This window comes from Cupressus sempervirens, chromosome 10 (assembly GCF_028749045.1).
Source record: "Cupressus sempervirens isolate cs-2001-9-10 chromosome 10, ASM2874904v1, whole genome shotgun sequence".
NCBI lineage: Eukaryota > Viridiplantae > Streptophyta > Pinopsida > Cupressales > Cupressaceae > Cupressus > Cupressus sempervirens.
This window is the reverse complement of record NC_143127.1, coordinates 810,945,612-810,964,509: the sequence shown is the minus strand read 5'-3', so window position 1 is coordinate 810,964,509 and position 18,898 is coordinate 810,945,612. Positions and strand designations below refer to the sequence as shown.

Here is an 18,898-nt window from a genome sequence, read left to right as displayed (position 1 = left end):
CTCTGTCTCTCCCATCTCATACTCTCTCTTTGCCACCCCCTACTCTCTCTCACACTCTCACACTCTCTCCTATCCCCTACTCTCTCTCTTTCATAGACACACACACACACTCACACTCCCATCCCCCCTCTCTCTTCTCTCCCATCCCCTACTCTCTAGATTTGTCACACGCACTCCCATCCCTCTCTCTCCTCCTCTCCCACTCCCTCTCCTAGGTCACCTACTATTTCTCTCTCTCAAGTTCTCTCTCTCCCTCTCTACTCTCTCTCTCCCATCCCCTACTCTTACTCTCTCTCTCTCCCATTCCCAACTCTCTCTCACACTCTCTCCCATCCCCTACTCTCTCTCACACTCTCTCCCATCCTTTCACTCTGTCCTTCCCATCTCATACTCTCTCTTTGCCACCCACTACTCTCTCTCACACTCTCACACTCTCTCCTATCCCCTACTCTCTCTCTTTCACAGACACACACACACACTCACACTCCCATCCCTCCTCTCTCTTCTCTCCCATCCCCTACTCTCTATATTTGTCACACGCACTCCCATCCCTCTCTCTCCTCCTCTCCCACTCCCTCTCCCAGGTCACCTACTATTTCTCTCTCTCAAGTTCTCTCTCTCCCTCTCTACTCTCTCTCTCCCATCCCCTACTCTTACTCTCTCTCTCTCCCATTCCCAACTCTCTCTCACACTCTCTCCCATCCCCTACTCTCTCTCACACTCTCTCCCATCCTTTCACTCTATCTCTCCCATCCCATACTCTCTCTCTCTCTCTACCGCCCCCTACTCTCTCTCTCACTCTCTCCCATCCTTTCACTCTATCTCTCCCATCCTTTCACTCTGTCTCTCCCATCTTGTACTCTCTCTCTGCCACCCCCTACTCTCTCTCACACTCTCACACTCTCTCCCATCCCCTACTCTCTCTCTTTCACAGACACACACACTCTTATCCCCCCACTCTCTTCTCTCCCATCCCCTACTCTCTACATCTATCACGCACACTCCCATCCCCCCTATCTCTCTCCCTCTCCCTCTCCCTCTCCTACCGCCTACTAGATCTCTCTCTCTCAAGTTCTCTCTCTCCCTCTCTACTCTCTCTCTCTCTCCCATCCCATCCCTTACTCTCACTCTCTCTCTCTCCCATCCCCTACTCTCTCTCACACTCCCATCCCCTAATCTCACTCTCTCTCTCCCATCCCATACGAGCTCTCTCTGCCACCACCTACTCTCTCACACTCTCACACTCTCTCCCATCCCCTACTCTGTCTCTCTTACACACATTCCCATTCCCCCCTCTCTCTCTCTCCCTCTCCCACTCCCTCTCCCCCATCCCCTACTCTCTCTCTCCCCTCTCCCATCCCCTACTCTCTCTCTTTCATAGACACGCACTCCCACCCCCCCTCTCTCTCTCCTCTCCCATCCCCTACTCTCTAGATTTGTCACACACACTCACATCCCCCCTCTCTCTCCCTTTCCCACTCCCTCTTGCACCACCTACTATCTCTCTCTCTCAAGTACTCTCTTTCCCTCTTTATTTTCTCTCTCCCATCCCCTACTCTCACTCTCTCTCTTCCATCCCCTACTCTCTCTCATACTCTCTCTCTCTCTCACCCCCATCCTGTACAAGCTCTCTCTACCACCCCCTAATCTCTCTCAAACTCTCACACTCTCTCCCATCCCCTACTCTATCTCTCTTATACACATTCCCATTCCCCCCCCCTCTCTCTCTCTCACTCCCTCTCCCATTGCCTACTCTCTCCCATCCCCAACTCTATCTCTCTTACACACTTCCATTCCCCCTCTCCCTCTCCCTCCCACTCCCTCTCCCATCGCCTACTATCTCTCTCTCTCTCTCTCTCCCTCTCTCTCCCATCCCCTACTCTCACTCTCTCTCTTTGCCACCCCTACTCTCTCTCACACTCTCTCCCATCCCCTACTTTCTCTCTTACACACACTTCCATCCCCCCTCTCTCTCCCTCTCCCACTCCCTCTACCATTGCCTAATCTCTTTCTCCTCCATCCACCCTCTCTCTCCCTCTCCCACTCCCTCTGCCATTGCCTACTCTCTTTCTATCCCATCCCCTACTCTCTCTATCTCTCTCTCCCCTCTTTCATTCCCTACTCTCTCTCTCTTTCACACACACCCATCCCCCCTCTCTCCTCTCCCATCCTCTACTTTTTCTCTCACTTGCTCTCCCTCTCCCACTGCCTACTCTCACTCTCTCTCACTCTCTCTCTCTCTCTCACTCTCTCCCTCTCTACTCTCTCTCTGCTACCCCCTAACCTCTCTCACATTTTCACACACTCTCTCTCTTTCTCTCTTACAAACATTTCCATCCCCCCTCTCTCTCTCCCTCTCCCACTCCCTCTCCCATCGCCTACTCTCTCTTCCATCCCCTACTCTCTCTTCCATCCCCTACTCTCTCTCAAGCTACTCTATCTTCCCCCTCTCCCATTCCCTACTCTCTCTCTTTCACACACATGCACTCCCATCCTCCTCTCTCTCGCTCTTCCTCTCCCACTCCGTCTCCCACCACCTACTCTCTCTCTCCCCCATCCCCTACTCTCAATCTCTCTCTCCCAACTTGTACTCTCTCTCACACTTCCTCTCTCTCCCATCCCCTACTTTCAATCTCTCTCCCCCATCCCATACTCTCTCTTTTCCACCTCTACACTCTCTCTCACACTTCCTCTCTCTTGCATCTTGTACTCTCTTTGCCACCCCTACTCTCTGACATTTCCTCTATCTCCTATCCTATACTCTCTCTGCCACCCCTACTCTTTCTCACTTCCTCTCTCCCCTCTCCCATCCCCTACTTTCTCTCTATCTCTCTCACACACACAAATAGCCATTCCCTCGCCCCACCCCCCCAGCTCTCTCTTGGTTTTGATTTTCAATTTAGGTCTCAATAGTGCGTGCGCACTATAGCATGTGCGCACTATAGCGTGTGTGAACTACGTCGAATTCAATAGTGTTTTAATAGGGCGTGTGCACTATAGGGCGTACATGCTATAGGGCGCACACGCTATTCAAAGCTTTGCATTAAAACCAAGCCTAAGGCTTGGTTTTGCCTTGGAGATCCAACGCAAAGGTTTGGAGTTTATAAATAGGTTTGAGACATGTTTTCTAGCAAACATACAAAAAATGATTGATTTTTCTTGTGTGCTCCCTTCAAGATTCTTCGTGGTTGGGTATCGATAAGATCAAGTTACATAACATTATAGGTCTCTGTGTTAGCTATCTAACCATATAATTTATTTTTAATTTGAACGATTTTAAGTCTTTCATCTATAATTTCTTTTGAATGTATGTTCATTTTTTGTCAAAAACCACCATGTACTAATTGGGCTATAGATTTTAGCTCATTCATCGAATTTTGTAACAACTTAGTTTTTTAGAAACTAGACTCCATTCTACACTTTGAAAAAAAGAAGTTTTGATTTTAGATTAGTTTTCAATCATTTCTAGGGGGAGCACATAGATATTTCACATTTTTGGGATGGGTCTGATTTAAAAATTTATTAAAAAAAAAATACACATTATAAAATTACCCAAAAAATCTGGGATAAACTACATAGTGTTAGGTAACTTTTGACCAGAGTGATTAAAGAATTTCAAAAAAAAAGATAAAATTTTAGGGGGGCCACACTTTGTACTATGTTATATTTTTTTGGAATAAACAGTACCACTTATACCCCCCTTTTGGCACCACAACTTTGTGCACTTACCCTTGTTAGGAGTAAAAGGGGAACTGCAGGTAGCTGTTGGGGTTTGCCAAAACTTGCTATTTACCTTAGACTTCTCTGGCATGCTATTCTCTAACCTAACCTGGATAGGTTTCAGTGAGTTTTCATTCTTTTGAAGTTCTTGTATACTGCTATCCCTACATGAGTTGTATAACATGTTTTCTAGCTCTTCTATTTGATCTACTGGGGTTTCTTCTGGATAATCTATAGAGTCAGGGATCTCACTTAATTGACTATCTTTGTTTTTTTTGGATAATGTTCCCTTTGATTCCTTATGTTGATTACTGATTGGCTTTTCCATCACTTTGTTACAATTCCTTCTGACATTTGTAGTCTGTGTCTTTATATCCTCAGATCCACTTTTTATTGTCTTCTGTTTATGCTTGCGAGATCCTGTTTCTTTAAATTTCTTATCATTTTTAGGGGAAGCACCCATCTCCCTTAGTCTTGAGTCCTTTATTAAGTCCACTTTTGTGGCTATTGGTGTGTCTTCTGTCTTGTCTGCAATAATGCTTTTCAATGGAGCCCTCTATTTTGTCTGAGACACTTGACCTATCTGGATATTTGGATGAAGGCTCTATTTTCCTAGATTTTTTTTCCTATTGATTAACTTAGAGCCCAGCTTTGGAAATTTTTCCTTGAGGTCCAAGTTGAGGGGAAGGACCTTAGGTCTGTTATTATGTGTAATGTCAGATTTTAATATATCGATGATATTCCCTTTCTAAGCTTGGAAGCTTATAACATAAGAAGCTTTCTTGGAAATAATTTTCTTCTAAAAATCCAAAGGGTGATTAATATTTAGATTAATGAGAATTTTTATACTGTTGCAGCTAAAAAAGGAAGCATCAATAGCAATAACTTTTCCTATTACAGAGCCTATCTCATAAATGATATCAACATCACATAGCTCTAGAGGAAGAGATAACATGGAAAACCATAACGAGATCATACAATCCACCCTATCTATTTGGAAATTAGGAAACCAATCAAAAAATTTGACACAATAACCTTTAAAGAAATAGTCAAAAACAACAAGAAATTCATTTTTGATCGATTCTTCTTCACATTTTAAAAATAAAGTGTTCTCATAGTGGTGGAAAATACTTACCTGATCCTGGCAGTTACCTGATAGCCATTCCATTAGGGGATGGATATCTTTAGGAGGGCCAGTCCATATTGCAAATACCCCTTTCGATTGACATTCAAACCAAGATTTTTTGACATCATCAATGGTGATATGAATAGGTTTATCACAGGGTTTTGACCGTAGCGATGCTAGAAAATAATTAGGGATTGGGGAGTGGGTGTTATGGATATACCGTCTGTGCTGAGGCATGTATGATGGGGGAGAAGCTTGATTTAAATCAGATTCAAAATTTGGAAGGCTAAGAGGATGAGAGGCATTCCTCTGGGAGGGCTCAGATACGAATGTCTTTGGAAGCACATATTTAGTCATATTGAATACCTTGATCTGTTTATCCAGCTGATCTACCATAAAGATTGGCAATTGGGGACGATTTCCATAGTGGTCTTTGCAATCACTGGGACCTTCCGCTTTGATTTTGACTATTTGAAGCCCTCCTTCCTGACGAAGGCTGATAGGTTTCACTGATAGTTTATTCAGCATTGTGAATCTGTTGGCTGTGGGGATATCGAACCTAGCATCTTTATTACCATATTTTATGTTATGCATTTTACTCTGGTTTGCAGGAGAGCTTCCTTGTCTTCCTGCTTCGACAACGTGAAATTTCCTAGGTTGTCTCCTTCTTTCCTTGTGCCCTCGATTCGGGCTTAAATAGATAAATGAAAATTTTGCATTTGGCATATTCGTAGGCAGAGGGAACAATTTACTAAATACTTTGTTTAAAATTAAATCTTATTAATAGTTTTTAATAAATTTTACTATATCATTAAATTTAGTAAGTACGATTATTAATAAATTTGTATGATTTTATTGATAATTTATTAAGTTATTATTTTAATAATTTATATTTATTTTAATAATCATTATTAAAAGATTTGGATATAAGGGTATCCTTAAATTTTGAAAATATAATAATATTTTTTAATTTAGAGAAATTTAATGGATATTGGTGTTATTAAATTGATAGTTCATTTTTATATAAAAATGGGGTTTTATATTTAAATGAATTTTAATGGATTATTGAGTCTCTTGAGGTTCCCGTGGACTTGGGAATTTCATTGGATATGACACTATGAAAATGAAAATTGGAATTCTAGTTTAAATCAAACTCTTATGTTTCCAAAATCAAATTCTTTTATGAAACTACACTTGCAGAGATGTATGTTGTTTTCATGTTGGGGTTTAGGTTTTGACTTAGTATGTTGACCAATCAAGATGTTTACCATAGGCTTGGGAGTTTTGTTCTCTGATGATGTTTTGTATATTTTGGTCACAATCTTTTATACCCGACCATTGTGATGTATTTACTTATTTTTATGATGAGTTTTGATTAGATGGTTGTTAGTGCTTTCCAGTTGCTTGTGTAGAACTGAGGTGAATGGTGTGATTTTCTAGTGCAACCTTTAAGTTTTCAATCAATTATCTTTTGATGCTTTCTAGTTGCTTGTATAGGGGACTAAGGTGATTATTGTGATTTATCTATAGGTGCGCTCTAGTTGCTTGCATAAGACTGAGGTGAATGTTGTGATTTGTCTTTAGGTGCTTTCTAGTTGCTTGTAAAGGATTGAGGTGAAAATTGTGATTTTATAAGATGTATTTTTTATGAGCTTAGGGTGGGTGACCTATGTGTGTACATTGGGAAGTGGCTTACAATGGAGGTCAAAGCCCTAAAGAGGCTGCCTAGGTAATGCATTGTAAGTTGTTTTAATAAGTGATAACATTTCATTAAATGAGAGTAAAATAAATTAATAAGAGTCAGTGTTTTTCCTCGCCCATGTCTTGAGTGCTAGTATAGGCTAGGATGGAAGTAGAGAGAATGCTTGGTTGCAACCTTGCTTTGCTAGTACGCCTTGTATGTACAAAAGGATACTAATGCCATGTAGGGACACTAGGGGGCCAGATCTAGAGAGGTTGCTAGGGTAACCTTAGATTTGGTTCATGTGATGACACTATTGGTCTCAAATTGGCTTTAACAATTGAGTGTCAACACACTTAAGAAACTTTCTAAGTTGATGCTGAGTATAATATAGATGTCGAGTTACAATATGTGCCGAGCTAGAAATTCAATATGTGCTAAGTCATTCAGATCTCGAGAAGATAGATAGTTCCAAGAAGGTTTCAACTGCCCAGTGACTAATAAATGCTAAGCCAGTATATGTGCTAAGTAAACTATAGGTGCCGATCAAGACAGAATTTTTGTATGTGCCAAGCATTAGTAATCAACAAGTGTTGAGTAACATAGTATTGACATATGATTTTTTGCATTCATAGACTCAGTTGCAAATCATGTTGCATGACAACTAATATATAGATTTTGAATCATAAAGATAAAATCAAATCTATTAGATTACCTATGTATTGTGCATGTAACCAATCAAATAATTGCAATGCTAAAGAGGCAAAATGGATGAATCTCATCCATAGATTCATACCTAACCATAAGTCACAAATTTTTTTTGAAGAAGGATGAAGCTCCATAATTGAAATAATTGAAGAGAGGAATAATAGAGTGAAAGAGAGCAAAGAATAGAAGGGTGAAAAATACATTCAAGGTGACTTAGTAAAATAGGGGAATTTCTAGATTAGTTAACATTAGAAAATAGTATCAGCACTTCATACAGAATCATATAAGATCAAAGAGGATCAAATCAAAATGGACTGAACATCGATCTAAAATAAGCAATTGAAGATTGTAAGTGACCAAGTCAACACATTCTACTATACTTTCTAGAAATTGTATGAGGAGAATGAAAATCCTATGAAGATAGGTTGGTTTTAACAACCATTTTGTAAATCCTTTAACAAGGTGACATTCCAAGTGAATGTTCTATAAATCCTTTAGACAATTGCACCTTTAACACGGCAGGCCTCTCACAGGGAAGACCATTGTTGATGGTCAAAATTTGTAACCTTGACAAGTTATGTATTGCTACACTGATAAGTTGTGGGTGTCATCCCCACCCCAGTTTTAACTTCTCATTTTGGAGGGTTTCTGGTTGATCAAATATTGTGTTATCTATTTTCATGAATGCCTTTACATTCATGTTAATTAAAAATGTTACATGCATGTATTGCTTTCAGTTAAAAGTTTTATAGCTTAAATTTTGGTACTTTTGATTCACCCCTGCCCCACCCCCCCTAGAAGTATACTTCATACTTGTAAATTCCAACAATTGGTATCAGAGCTAAGTTCTTACAAGGAAAAGCATTACAACTTGAAAAAATGATCTAGAAATAAATGTCTACAAGCTTGGGAAGATTATAGAGAATCATAAGATTGAAATACATCTCATTCTACATTCTCTATAATAAGCTAGGGAGGAAGTGAGGAAATCCTTAAAGAGAAGAAAAGGCATCACAATAGCTGAGAATGATACACCGTACAAGGAGACTGAAACTAGAAAAGTGTTTGCCAATGGAGATTCTAAGGAGTATGATGCAACAATTTTAGACTTAATGGAGAAGAACACAACTCAAGCAGAAGAGGTCAAAACTCTCAAGATTGAACAAGAATCACAAGCCATGATGCTTTGTGAAGTGACTAAGAAAAAGAAGAGAGTCATTGAAGATAAAGCTATGATAGAAGATGACAAGAGAAATCTTGCCAATAGACTAGCGAAAAATTTAAGTGAGCTTACAAGAGTTTCCAACATGTAGCTAGACACTCTAAGCCAAATGATGAATGCTCATCATGAGTTGAATGTCAAGGACATTGAGATCTCCACACTGAAGGTGCAGAATGAACAACTACAAAATGACTTGAGAAAAGAATAAGAAATTGCAGAAAGCTTCAACAAACCTAATGAAGCCATCAAGTACTTTGAACAACTACTAAAATCACCAAGATCTAGTAATTACACTTTAGGACTAGGATACACTAGAACTAAAGGAGAGTCATCTAAAACTGCAGAGGAAAGAAGTGACAAAGGTAAGAACACAAAACCCACTTGTCATTTTTGTGCTAAAAAGGGACATACCTCTAATGTGTGTAGGAGCAAGAATGTCAATCAGCATGACAAACCTAAAAACATGGGTCAGTGTCACAAGTGCAACAAGCAAGGTCATTAGGCACATGACTGCAAGACTAGAACCATCAAGACACCAAGATTTGAAGGTCACTACTACAATTCCAAGAAGTATGGACATAGAGCCTTTGAATGTAGATCCAAGCCTATGTGGACACCAAACCAACCAACAAAGACAAATAATCATGGACATCACTACAATTGGGACTACAACACTAGGCAAAGTTGTTGCTACTATCAAGAATATGGACATATTCCTAAGAATTGCACAAGAACACACTTTATTAGCAACTACAATAGGTGGTTGAGTCAAACTACTTGTTTCAACTACCTAAAGATATGACACATCAACAAGTATTGTCCAACAAGATCAAAGGCACCCAATTCTGAGTTCAACAAAGGAAAATGGAAAGTTGATGCTGAACACATCAGAGGAGAGATGAATAAGATATGAAAGTAGCACATCCAATGGAGGGATCACTACACCAAAAAGGTCAAGTGGTCACACTTCATCCAACTAAGCAAAAGAAGGTATGAGGAACTGATATAGAATGCTTTATTATACATCAGTTCCAAGACAAGTGAGTACTGCAAAGGATATGAATAGCATGAATAAAGATGCAGGTTTATCCTCAAAAGATTTCATATTGTTTCCAAGTATGAAAAGTTACCTTTAGTTGCCAAGTGAAATCATAGTATGTTCCGAGTTGTTGGACAAAACTAGTGGAAGCTGAGTGATTAGTTGCTGCCAAGTAAAATAATGCTAGTTGATGTCGAGTAAGGTTAAATCCTTTAGCTCCCGAGTAAAAGGAAAATTGCACTGATGCCAAGTAACTCAAGAAAATGCATACAAGTTGAGTTAACAACTGTATGAGCATTAAGCATGTAATGCTAGGTATTGAAGGGTATTTGTTTGATTTTTCAACCATTTTTATCATTCGAACATAGAGCAAAGAATGAGTAGAGTGAAGAAGTGATTTCAAGCGAAGGCAAAACATTCAAACAAATTTGAGTAGAGATTCAAAGCAATTTCATCGATCTAAAGGTATTTATTCAAGTGCCGAGCTATGCAATGTTTGAATTCGTTAAACCTTAGTTTGTAAAAATGGTATCTAGCTCTAGAAACCCCAAGGATAAGGAGCCATTTGGAGTTCAACTACTTAGAAGGGAAGTAAAATAGCCAAAATTCAAACCAATCCTTGAGGTAGCCTACAAGAACGATCCAGCCAACACACTATCCATTATTCCCCCTAAAGTAGTTATGGTTCAAGACATTCACAAATTCTACAATTGCAAAGTAGGAGGGATAGGAGACATGGAGATTAGGGAAGCATACAATAAACTATGTGACAATGGAGTGTTGAAGGAAGAATACAACATAGTTGATAAAAAGGGACTTACCCATGCCCTACACTTTCCTACAGTCTTTAAAACAAAATGGATCAGACTTGTTCTAAGTAGAATTCATTATGGTTTCTTATGGTTAAATGGAGGACTAGTAAAGATAACCAAGATAATCATTCACCGAGTCACAGGGTATCCAACCCTAGATCAACCTAAGACCTTAAGAAGTGACTCCAAAGAGGTTATTGAAAAGAACACTAGTGCTCAATGGAATAAGAGGGGTATGACAATAGAAACAACCAAGGACCCTCTCATAGAATTTGTTGTTAAAGTTATCTCTAAAAAATTCTATCAATCAAGAAGATTGAACAATGTTCCCTACATTGTAGTTGATGTGGGATATAATATTATGAAGAAGGATCATACATATGACTTAGTCGAGCTGCAACTGCAACAAATCATGGAGAACTTGGGAGCCACAAGAAGGTCCAAGAGTGCCCAATGCAAATTTGGATCAATTTTGATATGCATATTCTTTTATGTTTAGAATGAATTCCCTTCTTTTGGCAAGATAGGCTGGAAAAAAAATAGATCAGCTATTGTACAGATCAATGAATACATAGAGCAGATGGGGCAAATTTTGAAACAATTTTGACAAGCTATTTTGAAGACTTTAAGAAGTCTATGAAATAGAGGTTTAGGATACATGTTTCCTTAGTTGAGCAGCACATCAATGATATCTATTTCTTGGTTGATATAGATTATACATATATTCAAGTAATTGTACCAAGAGTTAGATGGCTCAGGCCACTTGGTTATGAGATCAATATTGATGAAGCTTCTATAGCAATAAAAACTTTACTTGCAGAATAAGTTGATAAAAGAAATGAACCCTTTGGTACTTATGATGTTGTTAGATCTAAAGTGGAGATGGAATTGAAGACAACATCAGTTTCAAAAAAGAAAGACAGATTAGTGAAGATGCTAAAGGCAAGATTTGGTGAAGGTGAAGAGGATGATGAGGAAGAAGGAGAGTAGGATGAAGGGCCACTTGGCTTGACACAAGGCATGAGAGAAGACATAGAAGAAGGCATTGAGGAAGAGGAAGCCAAGGAAGTACCTAATAAACCTTAGCTCAAGAAAAGAAAAACTACCACCAAACCAGCTACAAAGCCCAAGAAAGTTGCCAAGCAAACCCTTGCCAAGCCCATGACAAGAGCAAGCACTAGGGAAATAACTCAACAAGTCAAAGTATAGGCCAAAGAGAAGAAGAAGGCAACAAAGCAACAAAAGCCAACAAAGAAAAAGTTGAGAAGAAAATATGTTTCTCAACTTGACTCTGATGAAGAGAAGACTACGTCAGAAGACATTAGCCAATGTAGAGTAGTAAGTCATGCATCTAAATCCAATTTAGAGAACATTTGTGATAATATTAAGAATAATGCTGACTTGACTGGCTTGAAAAGTGTTGATTTTGGTAAGTTGAGTAGAGAAGAGCAAAACATGGTGGAAGAATCTATCGACACCATGATGTCCAAGTTCAAGACAACTCCACTTGAACTTGACAACTCAATACCAAAAGATTTGTATTCAATTATTGAAAATAAATGCCATTATTGCCTTAATATGGAGAAAGAAATAAGCGAGTCAACATTGGCTCAAGTAATTCCTAAGCTCACAAAAGGTCAAATCACAAAGGCAAGCAAAAAGCATGGCATCAAATTCTCTCCCAAGTGTAGAGCCTTCAACATTCTTCAAAATAACATTGAAGATTTTGTAAATAAATCAACAAAAATATGGAAGTTGATATATGGTTTGACCACAGTGAAACCAGGAGAAGAGGATCCCCTTGAAGATAAAGACATTGAAGGAGAAGAAGAGAATGACAAGGAGGAGGAAGTAGAGAAAGAGTTAAGGAAAGACATAGTGGAGGAGACACAACAAAGGACAAATAAAGTGGCAACTATTGAGGAGCAACAATAAGAACAGAGTGTGCAAGACACACAACTGCCACCCTTGAGCCCTCCACATCATACCACCACACCTATAGATACCATAACCATGCAAGATTTTCCTAAAATCTCTAGTTAGAACATCAATCCACTAACTATAGAGGATCTCAAAAAGATTCTTGACCAAACTACATTGCAAGTACAATTGTGTACAAATCTAGTGTTGGTCAATGTGGAAGAACTAAAAAAGGCTATAGTAGAAATAACAAGGGATAAGGTGAATCCACAAGAACCACCTTCTCACATCTCTACAGCCACAAGTGGACAACCAACAGTGCAAATAGCAGTAGACACATCAGCAAAGGTTGACTCCACAATTCAAGTCTTGATGACTGAACAAAAGACACATAGTGCAGAGGAGAAAGAGCCTACAAAGGAGCAAACAAGATAGATGGATACATCAGTCTCTACAACACAAGTACAAGGTGCAGACCCACAAATCACAATAATTGATAAGGAAAGATCTGAAGAGGACAAGGAAATTTCTAAGGAGAAGGAGTAAGAGGCAATACAAACATTGGTAAATTTTCCTACAACAAGGACTCCAACAATGCTTTAGAAGTTGAGCATTGATGCCATGCCACTACAAATTTATGCACCAGGCTCGAGCTCAACAAGAGTAGCAAGGGTACTTTACTATGGAGACCCTACATTAGATGAGGACATAGTCATCCCCAAGTATGACTATTATAATCTTACTCTTGAGTAGATCAATCTAATGCAAGAGGCATTATAGAGAAAAAAGAAGCAGAACATACTCATAAATGAGTACAAGCAAAGGCAAGCTTTACGTGAAATCAAGAACATCTTTCTAGATGCCTTCAACTTGCAAATACCTGATGAAACAAGACCAATTATGGAACAACTTTCAAATATAGTAGACCAGGTGCAAAATAAAGACCTTGATACAAATGTCAAACTACTAGAATGGTCAAAAAAGAAATTTTTGGTGAAGGTAAATGAGAAAATCTCTACTGAAATTGTACTTTCACAAGTTGAACTAGCTTAAAAAATTGAAAAAGTGAAGGAAGTACTTAAGAACATTTTCTCAGTGTAAAAAAAGCTATGTGATCCTTCCATCTTCACACAAGAAACTAGCTAGAGGATTATGAGCTTGGAAAAATACTTAAAGTTATCTACTATGCAACTACCAAGAGATCTAGCTGAAAGTGAGAAACATTTTCACACTACATTTCACACTTAGAAGGAATTATCTGTATTAATAGCAGATGAGGAAAACATCAAGGCCAGTTTAGTCTAGATAGAATCTTCCATAACCCCACACATAAATTTTTTGTAAAAGGAACCAACCTATGTAGAAAATGTGTTGAAGAAAGATCCTAATCTTTCCACATTAGATGGCTTAGTTCACCTTGCAGTAGAGTTAGTCATCTATATTAAATCACTAGAAGTGGCACTATAGAACTGGGATGCTGCTCTAAGGATAGTAATGGAGGAAAACAAATCCTTTTTGGCAAAAAGTTTAGTTAATGTATAGACACTTTTGACATAAGTGTCAAAAAAAGGGGAGATATAGAAAAGCCAAAAGGGAACTATGACTACAAGGGAAGATATGTGAAAGGGGGAGTTACAAATTTTGAAGAGTTAGAATAGAGCAGATAGAGAAAGAATGCTAAGGCAAGGCATCAATAAAGAGTATTAGAATCAGCATGAGACAAATCCATCATGAGAAGTTTTGGATAAGGCTAAGGTGCATCAACTTAGAGGGAGTTACAAATTTTGAGGTATAAAGTCCTTTACAAAATTTTGAACAATTTTGAAGTTTTGTATATATGTTGAATAGAATGTATATTATAATCCAAAAGATTAGATTCATCATGTATACTTAGGTGTTTTTGACACTCATGTCAAAGGGGGAGATTGTTGATCTCAGATTGGCTTTGACAATTGAGTGTCAACACACTTAAGAAACTTTCTAAGTTGATACTGAGTATAATATAGATGCCTTGTTACAATATGTGCCAATCTAGAAATTCAATATGTGTCGAGTCATTCAAATGTTGAACAAATAGACAGTGTAGAGCAAGTTTCAACTATTGAGTGACTAATAGAGGCTAAGCTAGTATATGTGCAGAGTAAACTATAGGTGCCAAGAAGGACACAATTTCTATATGTGTCGAACATTGGTAATCAACAGGTTCCGAGTAACATAGTATTGGCATATGAATTTGTGCATTCACAAACTCAGTTACAAATCATGTTGCATGACAACTAATATAAAAATTTCAAATCTTAAAGATAAGATCAAATCTATTAGATTACCTATGTACTCTACATGCAACCAATCAAATAATTGCAATGCTAAAGAGGCAAAATGGATGAATCTTAGCCGTAGATTCATACCTAACCCTAAGTCATGAAAACCTTTTAAAGAAGGATGAAGCTCCATAATTCAAGTAATCAAAGAGAGGAATGACAGAGTGAAAGAGAGTGAAGAAAAAAAGGGTGATGAATACATTCAAGGTGACTTAGTAAAACAAGGGAATTATTAGATCAGTTAACATCATAATAGAGTATTAGCACTTCATACAGAATCATATTAGATCAAAGAGGATCAGATCATAATGGATTGAACATCAATTTGAAATCAACAATTGAAGATTGTAAGTGATTAGGTCAACACATTCTACTATACTTTCTAGAAATTGTATTAGGAGAATGAAAATCATATGAAGATAGGTTGGTTTAACAACCATTTTGTAAATCCTTTAACAGGGTGACATTCCAAGTGAATGTTTGGTAAATCCTTTAGACAGGTGCACCTTTAACAGGGTGTTGGAGCCTTTAATAGGGTAGGCCTCTCACAGTGCAGACCATTGTTGATGGCCAAACTTTGTAAACTTGACAAGTTACATATTACTATAGTGATAAGTTGTGGGTGTCAACCCCACCCCAGTTTTACCTTCTCATTTTGGAGGGTTTCTGGGTGATCAAATATTGTGTTATCTATTTTCATGCATGCCTTTACATTCATGTTAATTAGAAATGTTACATGCATGTATTGATTTCATTTAAAAGTTTTATAGCTTAAAGTTTGGTACTTTTGATTCACCCCCGTCCCCCCTTAGAAGTATACTTCCTACTTATAAATTAGAACAGACACTTGCCCACTTACATGGTAGATTTCCTATGTGTCTTTGTTGTCTCTAAGATTACTAGATGATGCTAGTGCCTTGGTACAATTTGAGATAGTTTTCTATCAGGTATTTCCTTGACCTAGATGTTGGTTATGACTTGTGGATTGATATTTGCTTGGGACTTGAGACTATCTCCTCAACATAGTGGGAGTAGGCCATTTAGGTTTCACGAGGTTAGGTGGTAATGTTTCTTATACCATTGAGATGCAACAACTAGATGTCATTATTTCTGTTGGATAGTTATATTTTGTTATATTATACTTGATTTATCAAAGATCTTATGAGATGATGTATATTCTTTGAGCTTCTCATACCTTGTGACTTGTACAATGGATAATTATACATTTTGATTTTTCCAAGTGGCATCTTATGTAATTATATATTATTAAATTGGAATTGTACTTGTAATAATTCTTTGATGTGGATTTGTTGTGTATCAGATTCAGTATTAATAAAACTTATTTATATATGTGATTCAATGTCATGGGACTCGTAAGAGATGTAAATCTATTTATGATGGTTGTATGTATGTGAGTTACTGCTTTTGCTATATTATCTCTTGTTGTTGTTATCTTTAAAAAAATATGTTTGACAAACTTAGTGAAACTTTAGGTTAATTTCTTTTGGGTTCCTTGGCAGGGTGTTACATGTTTCTTTTTTGCATTTACCCTGTGATATTTTATTTTGGTGAAAATACTCAAAATCTTGGTGCTCCTATTGACGTAAATATTGCACCTTCTAGTGCAAGTGCTAGTATCCAACTTTGTTCTATTTGTGCACTCTAACAAGGATTCTACATCATTTTAATTTGGTTTCACACAATATAGAATAACTATCTTTTGCACAACTTTCTAAAGTATCCCATGATATGCAAGTAAACATCAAATCAATTACCAAAGGAAGGCCTTAGTTGGAGTAGCATAAAGTTTCTCAATAAGACCATACTCCTTACAAAATGTTAATGAAGACAAGGAACAAAAGGAAACATGTGTTGAGAAGGTTAAAGGGAAGTAGGAAAATAATTCATAGGTTTAGGTTGCTTAGCATTTCTAATGTTATACATATAAGAAATTACATTACAATGAGGTATTCATAATGCATGTTGTTTAAGTTTTCTACTTTGAGTGAATTGTTTGGTTGATTTTCAATAGTAACCAAGAGCTAAAGACTCAAAAAAAAAAAAAAATTGGTCAATGAGTTTGACACAAGAACTGCACAATCAAATCCTAATAGCAGTTTGACTTCCTATAGAAAATACCTCCTGCTTGTCAGTTGACGAGCTTAAGGGGATTTCTGATGATTGATGCATAAAGCACAACACTTGGTGAAGGTTTTACGAGTGAGGTTGCAAGAAGAGTGTGCTTAACCATGGAGGAAACTCCATAGTTTAGCATGCTCAAGCTGGAGTAGTACTGGGATGGGTGACCTCCTAGGAAGTCCCAATGCTTCACATCTGTGAGAATCACCTAGATCAAATGAGTGCCAAGTGTTCCATTTATTTTCATGAGAGATAGATTCATGTGTGAATCAGTACTCGTGAAACACGGGTCAATGAATTTGACTCAAAAACTACATGGTTAAATCATGATAGCAATGTCACAATTTGACTTGTAATGGAAAATACCTCCTACTTATCAATTGATGAGCTTAAGGGGCTTTGTAATGAATGGTTCATAAAGCACAACACTTGGTGAAGGTTTTTCCAATGGGGTTGCAAGAAGAGTGGGTTTAACCAAGGAGGAAACTTCAAAGTTAAGCACGCTCAAGTTGGAGTAGTACTGGGATGGGTGACCTCTTAGGAAGTCCCAGTGCTTCACCTTTATTAGCATCACCTAGATCTAATGAGCTCTAAGCGTGCCATTTGTTCTCATGGGAGATGGATTCATGTGTGAATCACTACTCATGAAACATGGGTCAAATGAATTTGACTCAAGAACTACACAATTAAATCCTAATAACAATATCATAGCTAGAGAAGGTTAAAAACACAACGAATGATTGTGATAGGTTTTTGTTTGGTTGAGAAACATTTAGATAACTATGAACAAAAAGTTTAGGTCTTGTATTATGATAACCAAAAACATACTTCTTGTTAATTAATCATCGACAAATGAATATTTTAGAGATGTAGGACAATTCTATCAAAATGAAGTCTAAGGACTTCATCTACCACATCGCTATTAAATAGCTAATTAAATGTCTATAAAGTATTAGAGGTAAATGTGAAAAAAAATGGTATAATTAATTTCAAATAGCACTTCATATTTGATTATTTGATAAAGACAATAATTTAAGATAAAATGAAAAATCCTTTAAATATATGTTTAAAATTAATTTTTTTTAGAAAGTTACTTTCTTGAAACCTCTAAACTAAAAGGTAAATATTACCAAGGAGACAATCAAATTTTTTTTTTTTTTTCAAAACTCCATTCCCCCTTTACTATGTTTTCTATTTTAGTTTAAGATTTAGCCTATTCCACAAGAACTAGCTTTATCCTAATTCCAAATCTTACTCCAATTCTTTTAGCAATACTTTTTTCATTAGAAAAAAAGATCTTTTATGAGAGTGACGATTTTCCACACAAAATAGTACATACATATCCATAAATAAATTACACTTCTTATATAATAAGAGTTTAGATAGTTTTCACTAGGTCTTCCTAATCTGCCTAGGCAATAGGATAAAATACACCCACAAAAATGCAAAAAAGCTATAAATCCATATTATAGCCCTTTTTTTAAAAAGAAATCGAGCGCGAAAATAGTAAAAATCAAGCGGGAAATTTAGAAACAGCCGGTCGGTCTGGGAAAGTTCACTAATATAAGAAACTCACAGCAGCATACAGCCAGTCGGTCGGGAAATTTCACTAATATAAGAAACTCACAGCAGCATATCATTTAGAAACAGCCAGTTGGTCGGGAAATTTCACAGTTGAACATTATTCGGCCTCTCTCTAGGAGTCGCTAGAAGATATAAAACAGAAGTAAGACAACAAAAATTTGATTTTCTGCAAGAAGAAATTTGTGCAGTCGGCAGCAATCTGATTTTTCTGTAATCTTCCTGCAAGAAGACAAAACTTGCACAGTTGGTAGGCAGCACTTCCTTCCAGGCCAAGTGACCTCAAATTCACGGGAATGGCTGAATGATCTGAATCTTTTGTTTCTCTTAAACTATCAAATTTGAAAACAGTATGCTTACCTACTATGGGCTATAGAAATGAAACTGAACTCTATCAGACCATTCAAACATTTAATCATGCTTACATAGATTCACTAAGAAATTCTGGAATTCTGATTCATTCATAAAAAACTGGCACAAAATCTTTAAACAGCAGCAGTTTTCTTACCAAACATAGAATCCTTTAACAGTTTATTTCAAGCTATAGATATTGCAGACCCAAAATAGAATTCGCACAATACACAGTAGAGCAGAGGTGATATGTGGGGGTTTTGTCCCTTCACCAAATG

The 18,898-nt window shown here is 37.5% G+C and overlaps 1 pseudogene; it reads right to left on the bottom strand.

Annotated features, from left to right (window-relative positions):
- Positions 1-5,572, bottom strand: part of LOC149536408 (SNF1-related protein kinase regulatory subunit gamma-1 pseudogene) — a 168,982-nt pseudogene extending 163,410 nt beyond the window's left edge.
- Positions 5,573-18,898: the final 13,326 nt, after the last annotated feature.